The sequence below is a fragment of the Somniosus microcephalus genome, unplaced genomic scaffold, assembly GCF_052327205.1.
Source record: "Somniosus microcephalus isolate GS21.2 unplaced genomic scaffold, FLI_Smic_1.0 unresolved_chr2, whole genome shotgun sequence".
NCBI classification, from domain to species: domain Eukaryota; kingdom Metazoa; phylum Chordata; class Chondrichthyes; order Squaliformes; family Somniosidae; genus Somniosus; species Somniosus microcephalus.
The window spans coordinates 12,847,030-12,856,453 of record NW_028225180.1 but is presented as its reverse complement, the minus strand read 5'-3'; the positions used below and the strand labels follow the sequence as shown (position 1 = coordinate 12,856,453).

The 9,424-nt window shown below is 47.4% G+C and overlaps 3 non-coding genes across 3 annotated transcripts; all 3 read right to left on the bottom strand.

The window, feature by feature from the left end:
* Positions 1-1,520: 1,520 nt before the first annotated feature.
* On the bottom strand, positions 1,521-1,593 carry trnat-ugu (transfer RNA threonine (anticodon UGU)). The gene has a single exon. It is a non-coding gene; the product is annotated as a tRNA-Thr (tRNA).
* A 3,611-nt stretch (positions 1,594-5,204) lies between these two features.
* trnai-uau (transfer RNA isoleucine (anticodon UAU)) lies at positions 5,205-5,277 on the bottom strand. The gene has a single exon. It is a non-coding gene; the product is annotated as a tRNA-Ile (tRNA).
* A 3,353-nt stretch (positions 5,278-8,630) lies between these two features.
* Positions 8,631-8,702, bottom strand: trnat-ugu (transfer RNA threonine (anticodon UGU)). The gene has a single exon. It is a non-coding gene; the product is annotated as a tRNA-Thr (tRNA).
* Positions 8,703-9,424: the final 722 nt, after the last annotated feature.

Below are 9,424 nucleotides of genomic sequence, written 5' to 3'. Positions count from 1 at the left end.
TCTCTCCCCTTCCCCTCTCTCTATCCCTTTCCCCACACTCTCTCTCCTTCCCCTCTCTCTATCCCTTTCCCCACACTCTCTCTCCTTCCCCTCTCTCTATCCCTTTCCCCACAGTCTCTCCCCTTCCCCTCTCTCTATCCCTTTCCCCACACTCTCTCTCCTTCCCCTCTCTCTATCCCTTTCCCCACACTCTCTCTCCTTCCCCTCTCTCTATCCCTTTCCCCACACTCTCTCTCCTTCCCCTCTCTCTATCCCTTTCCCCACACTCTCTCTCCTTTCCCTCTCTCTATCTCTTTCCCCACACTCTCTCGCCTTCCCCTCTCTCTATCCCTTTCCCCACACTCTCTCTCCTTCCCCTCTCTCTATCTCTTTCCCCACACTCTCTCTCCTTCCCCTCTCTCTATCCCTTTCCCCACACTCTCTCTCCTTCCCCTCTCTCTATCCCTTTCCCCACACTCTCTCTCCTTCCCCTCTCTCTATCTCTTTCCCCACACTCTCTCCCCTTCCCCTCTCTCTATCCCTTTCCTCACACTCTCTCTCCTTCCCCTCTCTCTATCCCTTTCCCCACACTCTCTCTCTATTCCTTTCCCCACACTCTCTCTCCTTCCCCTCTCTCTATCCCTTTCCCCACACTCTCTCTCCTTTCCCTCTCTCTATCTCTTTCCCCACACTCTCTCTCCTTCCCCTCTCTCTATCCCTTTCCCCACACTCTCTCTCCTTCCCCTCTCTCTATCTCTTTCCCCACACTCTCTCTCCTTCCCCTCTCTCTATCCCTTTCCCCACACTCTCTCTCCTTCCCCTCTCTCTATCCCTTTCCCCACACTCTCTCTCCTTCCCCTCTCTCTATCTCTTTCCCCACACTCTCTCCCCTTCCCCTCTCTCTATCCCTTTCCCCACACTCTCTCTCCTTCCCCTCTCTCTATCCCTTTCCCCACACTCTCTCTCTATCCCTTTCCCCACACTCTCTCTCCTTCCCCTCTCTCTATCTCTTTCCCCACACTCTCTCTCCTTCCCTTCTCTCTATCCCTTTCCCCACACTCTCACTCCTTCCCCTCTCTCTATCCCTTTCCCACACTCTCTCCCCTTCCCCTCTCTCTATCCCTTTCCCCACACTCTCTCCCCTTCCCATCTCTCTATCCCTTTCCCCACACTCTCTCCCCTTCCCCTCTCTCTATCCCTTTCCCCACACTCTCTCTCCTTCCCCTCTCTCTATCTCTGGCCCTCTCTGCACTTCACCCACAGTCTCTCTCCTTCCCTTTACTCTCCCTCTCCCCATCTGCCTTCTTGTCTCCCCAAGAGGAAAGGACAGAGTGGGAGGGGGAATGGTAGAGAGAGGAGGTGAAGAAGGTGAGAGAGAATGTGTAGTGAGAGGGTAAAGGGGAGAACAGGGGATTTGAATGGAAGGAGAGGGGGAGGGGAGTGAGAGCCTGTTCTTGGGATGGTCTCTGAACTGTTTCATACTTAAAAGAAAACATGTGGTGGATTAATGGCGAGTTCAGAAACAAAAACTAACTTTGCACAGGCCCCAGTGAGATTTGAATTCACGACCCCTGGTTTACAAGACCAGTGTTCTAACCCCTGAGCTATAGAGCCACTGATACAAGATTGCTCTCATTCCCGTTAGTGCAACACAACATGGCTGATTACCTGACCATGGTAAAGGATAGCAAACTGAGAAAAACCTTGACAATGTCCAGACTTAGTGAACATAACCTGGCGATCGAAAAAGGTAGACACAGGCAGACCCAGCTTCCAAGAGAGGACAGGATATGTTCTCATTGCAGTCAGGGTGTGGTGGAGACAGAGATGCACTTCCTCACAGCTTGTAGAAAATATCAGGGCATAAGGGAGAATTTCTACCCAAAATTCACAAAAATATGCCCGGAATTCAGAAATTTGAATGATGACCAAAAACTCCCATACCTATTAGGGGAAGAGAGAAATTGTGTAACCTTAGCGGCACACTATGTTACAGCTTGCCATAAACAGAGGGACAACCACTAAATATAAGAAAAGAGTATATACAAATTATATATGAATGTATATTTATACACTCAGGGATATATCTGTTTCTACACTGTATGGATAGATCAGTGTTTATGTGTTCAACCATGAATGTTTTTCGATGCTTTGGCAACATAAGATGTACCTTGTCATCATGCCAATAAAGCGATTTGAATTGCTGTGCGTTTGAAGAATGAGGCAGGGCACAGTTCACCACTCAGATTGTGTCTCATCCCCCGTTACCTGCCTCAGGCTCTTCAATAGTCACCTCACAACTACAATAGAGCAACTTTCCCATGCTAAAACGTCCCAAGGCAACTCAGTTACACTCTATCTCTCTCTCAGTCTCTCTGCCTCCTTCTTTCTATATTTCTCCCTCTTTGTGTCTCTACCTCTCTCTCTCTATCTTTCTCTCTATCTTTCTGTCACTCAATTCAATTCAATTCAATTCAAATCGCTTTATTGGCATGACAAGTTACATCTTATGTTGCCAAAGCATCGAAAAACATTCATGTTTGTTCACAAAAATACCGATCTATCCATACAGTGTATAAACAGATATATCCCTGATTGTATAAATAGACTTTCATATAATTTATATATACTCTCTTCTTATATTTAGTGGTTGTCCCTCTGTTTATGGCAAGCTGTAACATAGTGTGCCGCTAGTGTTACACAATTTATCTCTTCCCCGAGTAGGTATGGGAGTTTTTGGTCGTCTCTGTCACTCCCTTTCTACCTCTTTCTCTTTTTCTCTGTGTCTCTCTCACTTTCTCTCTGTTTCTCACTCTCATTTTACCTCTCTCTCTCTCACTTGTTCTCTCTCTCTCTCAGTTTCTCTCTCTCCTCTCTCTTTCTCTCTCTCAATTTCTCTGTCACTTTCTCTCTCTCTCTTTCTCTCAGTTTCTCTCTCTCCTCTCTCTTTCTCTCTCTCAATTTTTCTCTGTCACTTTCTCTCTCTCTTTCTATCAGTTTCTCTCAATTGTTCTCTACCTCACTTTCTCTCTCTCTCTCTCTCACTTTCTCTTTCTCGCGTTGACTATCTCAATTGCTCTCTCACATGCTCTCCCTCTCTCACTTTCTCTCTTTTTCTCTCTCACACTCTCTTTCTCTCTCTCTCTCTCTGTTTCTCTCTCTCTCACTTTATCTCTATCTTTTTCTCTCTCACTTTCTCTCTCTCACTCTCACTTTCTCTCCCACTCAATTTATCTCTCTCACTTTCGCTACCTCCTCTCTCTTTCTCTCTCTTTCACTCTCTCACTTTCTCTATCTCTCATTTTCTCTCCCTCCATCCATTTCTCTATATCTCTCTTGTTCTCACTTTCTCATTCTCTCTCTCGCACACTTTCTCTCTCACTCACATTCTATCTCTCTTGCTTTATTACTCTCTCTTTCTCTATCACATTCTCTATCACTTTCTCTCTCCCTTTCTCACTGTCTTTCTCTTTCTCTCTTGCTCTTTTTACTCTCTCTCACTTTCACTCTCACTTTCTCTCTGACATTCTCTCTCTCTCTTTCTCTCTCCCTCTCTCTGACTTGCACTCGCTCTCTCGCTTTCTCTCTCTCTCCCCTTCTCACTCTGTCTCTCTGCTTCGCTCTCTCTCCCCTTCCACCTCTCTCCTTCCCTCTCTCTATCTCCTTCCCTCCTTTTCTCTCTCCCCTCCCTTCCCAATCTGTCTCTCCCATTTCCCCTCTCTCATTTTCCCCTCCTCCATCCGCCTCTCTCTCCTCCCTCCCTCCTCTCTTCTCCCTCTCTATTCTTTTCACTCTGTCTCTCCGCGTAACTCTCTCTCTCACATTCCGCCTCTCTCCTTCCATCTCTCCACTTCCCTCCCTCTATTGCCTTCCCTCTCCACTTCACCCACACTCTCTCCCCTTCCCTCCCTCTATCTCCTTCCCTCTCTCCACTTCACCCACACTCTCTCCCCTTCCCCTCTCTCTATCCCTTTCCCCACACTCTCTCTCCTTCCCCTCTCTCTATCCCTTTCCCCACACTCTCTCTCCTTCCCTTCTCTCTATCCCTTTCCCCACACTCTCTCTCCTTCCCTCTCTCTATCCCTTTCCCCACACTCTCTCTCCTTCCCCTCTCTCTATCCCTTTCCCCACACTCTCTCTCCTTCCCCTCTCTCTATCCTTTCCCCACACTCTCTCTCCTTCACCTCTCTCTATCCCTTTCCCCACACTCTCTCTCCTTCCCCTCTCTCTATCCTTTCCCCACATTCTCTCTATCCCTTTCCCCACACTCTCTCTCCTTCCCTCTCTCTATTCCTTTCCCACACTCTCTCTCCTTCCCCTCTCTCTATCCCTTTCCCCACACTCTCTCTCCTTCCCTTCTCTCTATCCCTTTCCCCACACTCTCTCCTTCCCTCTCACTATCCCTTTCCCCACACTCTCTCTCCTTCCCCTCTCTCTATTCCTTTCCCCACACTCTCTCTCCTTCCCCTCTCTCTATCCCTTTCCCACACTCTCTCTCCTTCCCCTCTCTCTATCCTTTCCCACATTCTCTCTATCCCTTTCCCCACACCTCTCTCCTTCCCCTCTCTCTATTCCTTTCCCCACACTCTCTCTCCATCCCTTTCCCCACACTCTCTCTCCTGCCCCTCTCTCTATCCTTTCCCCACACTCTCTCTATCCCTTTCCCCACACTCTCTCTCCTTCCCCTCTCTCTATTCCTTTCCCCACACTCTCTCTCCTTCCCTCTCCCACACTCTCTCTCTCCCTCTCTCTATTCCTTTCCCCACACTCTCTCTCCTTCCCTTCTCTCTATCCCTTTCCCCACACTCTCTCTCCCTTCCCCTCTCTCTATCCCTTTCCCCACACTCTCTCCCCTTCCCCTCTCTCTATCCCACACTCTCTCCCTTCCCCACACTCTCTCTCCTTCCCCTCTCTCTATCTCTGGCCCTCTCTGCACTTCACCCACAATCTCTCTCCTTCCCTTTACTCTCCCTCTCCCCATCCGCCTTCTTGTCTCCCCAAGAGGAAAGGACAGAGTGGGAGGGGGAAGGGTAGAGAGGGAGGTGAAGAAGGTGAGAGAGAGGGGAAGTTCGAGAGGGTGAAGGGGAGAACAGGGGATTTGAATGGAAGGAGAGGGGGAGGGGAGTGAGAGCCTGTTCTTGGGATGGTCTCTGAACTGTTTCATACTTAAAAGAAAACATGTGGTGGATTAATGGCTAGTTCAGAAACAGAAAATAACTTTACACAGGCCCCAGTAAGATTTGAACTCACGACCCCTGGTTTATAAGACCAGTGCTCTAACCCCTGAGCTATGGAGCCACTGATACAGGATTGCTCTCATTCCCGTTAGTGCAACACAACATGGCTGATTACCTGACCATGGTAAAGGATAGCAAACTGAGAAAAACCTTGACAATGTACAGACTTAGTGAACATAGCCTGTCGATCGAAAAAGGTAGACACAGGCAGACCCGGCTACCAAGAGAGGACAGGATATGTTCTCATTGCAGTCAGGGTGTGGTGGAGACAGAGATGCACTTCCTCACAGCTTGTAGAAAATATCAGGGCATAAGGGAGAATTTCTACCCAAAATTCACAAAAATATGCCCGGAATTCAGAAATTTGAATGATGACCATAAAACTCCCATACCTATTAGGGGAAGAGAGAAATTGTGTAACCTTAGCGGCACACTATGTTACAGCTTGCCATAAACAGAGGGACAACCACTAAATATAAGAAAAGAGTATATACAAATTATTATGAATGTATATTTATACACTCAGGGATATATCTGTTTCTACACTGTATGGATAGATCAGTGTTTATGTGTTCAACCATGAATGTTTTTCGATGCTTTGGCAACGTAAGATGTACCTTGTCATCATGCCAATAAAGCGATTTGAATTGAATTGAACAGTGCTGTGCGTTTGAAGAATGAGGCAGGGCGCTGTTCACCACTCAGATTGTGTCTCATCCCCCGTTACCTGCCTCAGGCTCTTCAATAGTCACCTCACAACTACAATAGAGCAACTTTCCCATGCTAAAACGTCCGAAGGCAACTCAGTTACACTCTATCTCTCTCTCAGTCTCTCTGCCTCCTTCTTTCTATATTTCTCCCTCTTTGTGTCTCTACCACTCTCTCTCTATCTTTCTCTCTATCTTCCTGTCACTCAATTCAATTCAATTCAATTCAATTCAAATCGCTTTATTGGCATGACAAGTTACATCTTATGTTGCCAAAGCATCGAAAAACATTCATGTTTGCTCACAAAAATACCGATCTATCCATACAGTGTATAAACAGATATATCCCTGAGTGTATAAATATACTTTCATATAATTTATATATACTCTCTTCTTATATTTAGTGGTTGTCCCTCTGTTTATGGCAAGCTGTAACATAGTGTGCCGCTAGTGTTACACAATTTCTCTCTTCCCCTAGTAGGTATGGGAGTTTTTGGTCATCTCTGTCACTCCCTTTCTACCTCTTTCTCTTTTTCTCTGTGTCTCTCTCACTTTCTCTCTGTTTCTCACTCTCATTTTACCTCTCTCCTCTCACTTGTTCTCTCTCTCTCTCTCTCAGTTTCTCTCTCTCCTCTCTCTTTCTCTCTCTCAATTTCTCTGTCACTTTCTCTCTCTCTCTTTCTCTCAGTTTCTCTCTCTCCTCTCTCTTTCTCTCTCTCAGTTTTTCTCTGTCACTTTCTCTCTCTCTTTCTCTCAGTTTCTCTCAATTTTTCTCTACCTCACTTTCTCTCTCTCTCTCTCTCACTTTCTCTCTCTCTCGCGTTGACTATCTCAATTGCTCTCTCTCACTTGCTCTCCCTCTCTCACTTTCTCTCTCTTTTCTCTCTCACACTCTCTCTTCTCTCTCACTCTCACTTTCTCTCCCACTCAATTTCTCTCTCTCACTTTCGCTACCTCCTCTCTCTTTCTCTCTCTTTCACTCTCTCACTTTCTCTATCTCTCATTTTCTCTCCTCCATCCCTTTCTCTATATCTCTCTTGTTCTCACTTTCTCATTCTCTCTCTCGCACACTTTCTCTCTCACTCACATTCTATCTCTCTTGCTTTATTACTCTCACTTTCTCTATCACATTCTCTATCACTTTCTCTCTCCTTTGTCACTGTCTCTCTCTTTCTCTCTTGCTCTTTTTACTCTCTCTCACTTTCACTCTCACTTTCTCTCTCACATTCTCTCTCTCTCTTTCTCTCTCTTACTTTCTCTCTCCCTCTCTCTGACTTGCACTCGCTCTCTCGCTTTCTCTCTCTCTCCCCTTCTCACTCTGTCTCTCTGCTTCGCTCTCTCTCCCCTTCCACCTCTCTCCTTCCCTCTCTCTATCTCCTTCCCTCCTTTTCTCTCTCCCTCCCTTCCCAATCTGTCTCTCCCATTTCCCCTCTCTCATTTTCCCCTCCTCCATCCGCCTCTCTCTCCCCTTCCCCTCGCTCTCCCTCCCTCCTCTCTTCTCCCTCTCTATTCTTTTCACTCTTGTCTCTCCGCTTAACTCTCTCTCTCCCATTCCGCCTTTCTCCTTCCATCTCTCCACTTCCCCTCCCTCTATCTGCCTTCCCTCTCTCCACTTCACCCACACTCTCGCCCCTTCCTCTATCTCTTCCCTCTCTCCACTTCACCCACACTCTCTCCCCTTCCCCTCTCTCTATCCCTTTCCCCACACTCTCTCTCCTTCCCCTCTCTCTATCCCTTTCCCCACACTCTCTCTCCTTCCCTCTCTCTGTCTCTTTCCCCACACTCTCTCTCCTTCCCCTCTCTCTATCCCTTTCCCACATCTCCTCTCTCTCTATCCCTTTCCCCACACTCTCTCCTTCCCCTCTCTCTATCCCTTTCCCCACACTCTCTCTCCTTCCCCCTCTCTCTATCCCCAATCTTCCTTCCCCTCTCTCTATCCCTTTCCCCACACTCTCTCTCCTTCCCCTCTCTCTATCCCTTTCCCCACACTCTCTCCTTCCCCTCTCTATCCCTTTCCCCACACTCTCTCTCCTTCCCCTCTCTCTATCTCTTTCCCCACACTCTCCCTTCCCTCTCTCTATCCCTTTCCCCACACTCTCTCTCCTTCCCCTCTCTCTATCCTTTCCCCACACTCTCTCTCTATCCCTTTCCCCACACTCTCTCTCCTTCCCCTCTCTCTATCTCTTTCCCCACACTCTCTCTCCTTCCCTTCTCTCTATCCCTTTCCCCACACTCTCTCTCCTTCCCCTCTCTCTATCCCTTTCCCCACACTCTCTCCCCTTCCCTCTCTCTATCCCTTTCTCCCACACTCTCTCCCCTTCCCCTCTCTCTATCCCTTTCCCCACACTCTCTCCCCTTCCCCTCTCTCTATCCCTTTCCCCACACTCTCTCTCCTTCCCTCTCTCTATCTCTGGCCCTCTCTGCACTTCACCCACAGTCTCTCTCCTTCCCTTTACTCTCCCTCTCCCCATCCGCCTTCTTGTCTCCCCAAGAGGAAAGGACAGAGTGGGAGGGGAGGGTAGAGAGGGGAGGGAGAAGGTGAGAGAATGGTAGCGAGGGTGAAGGGGAGAACAGGGGATTTGAATGGAAGGAGAGGGGGAGGGAGTGAGCGCCTGTTCTTGGGATGGTCTCTGAACTGTTTCATACTTAAAAGAAAACATGTGGTGGATTAATGGCTAGTTCAGAAACAGAAAACTAACTTTGCTGCAGGCCCCAGTGAGATTTGAACTCACGACCCCGGTTTACAAGACCAGTGCTCTAACCCCTGAGCTATGGAGCCACTGATACAGGATTGCTCTCATTCCCGTTAGTGCAACACAACATGGCTGATTACCTGACCATGGTAAAGGATAGCAAACTGAGAAAAACCTTGACAATGTACAGACCTTAGTGAACATAGCCTGGCGATCGAAAAAGGTAGACACAGGCAGACCCGGCTACCAAGAGAGGACAGGATATGTTCTCATTGCAGTCAGGGTGTGGTGGAGACAGAGATGCACTTCCTCACAGCTTGTAGAAAATATCAGGGCATAAGGGAGAATTTCTACCCAAAATTCACAAAAATATGCCCGGAATTCAGAAATTTGAATGATGACCAAAAACTCCCATACCTATTAGGGGAAGAGAGAAATTGTGTAACCTTAGCGGCACACTATGTTACAGCTTGCCATAAACAGAGGGACAACCACTGAATATAAGAAAAGAGTATATACAAATTATATTTGAATGTATATTTATACACTCAGGGATATATCTGTTTCTACACTGTATGGATAGATCAGTGTTTATGTGTTCAACCATGAATGTTTTTCGATGCTTTGGCAACATAAGATGTACCTTGTCATCATGCCAATAAAGCGATTTGAATATAATTGAATTGAACAGTGCTGTGCGTTTGAAGAATGAGGCAGGGCGCAGTTCACCACTCAGATTGTGTCTCATCCCCCGTTACCTGCCTCAGGCTCTTCAATAGTCACCTCACAACTACAGATAGAGCAACTT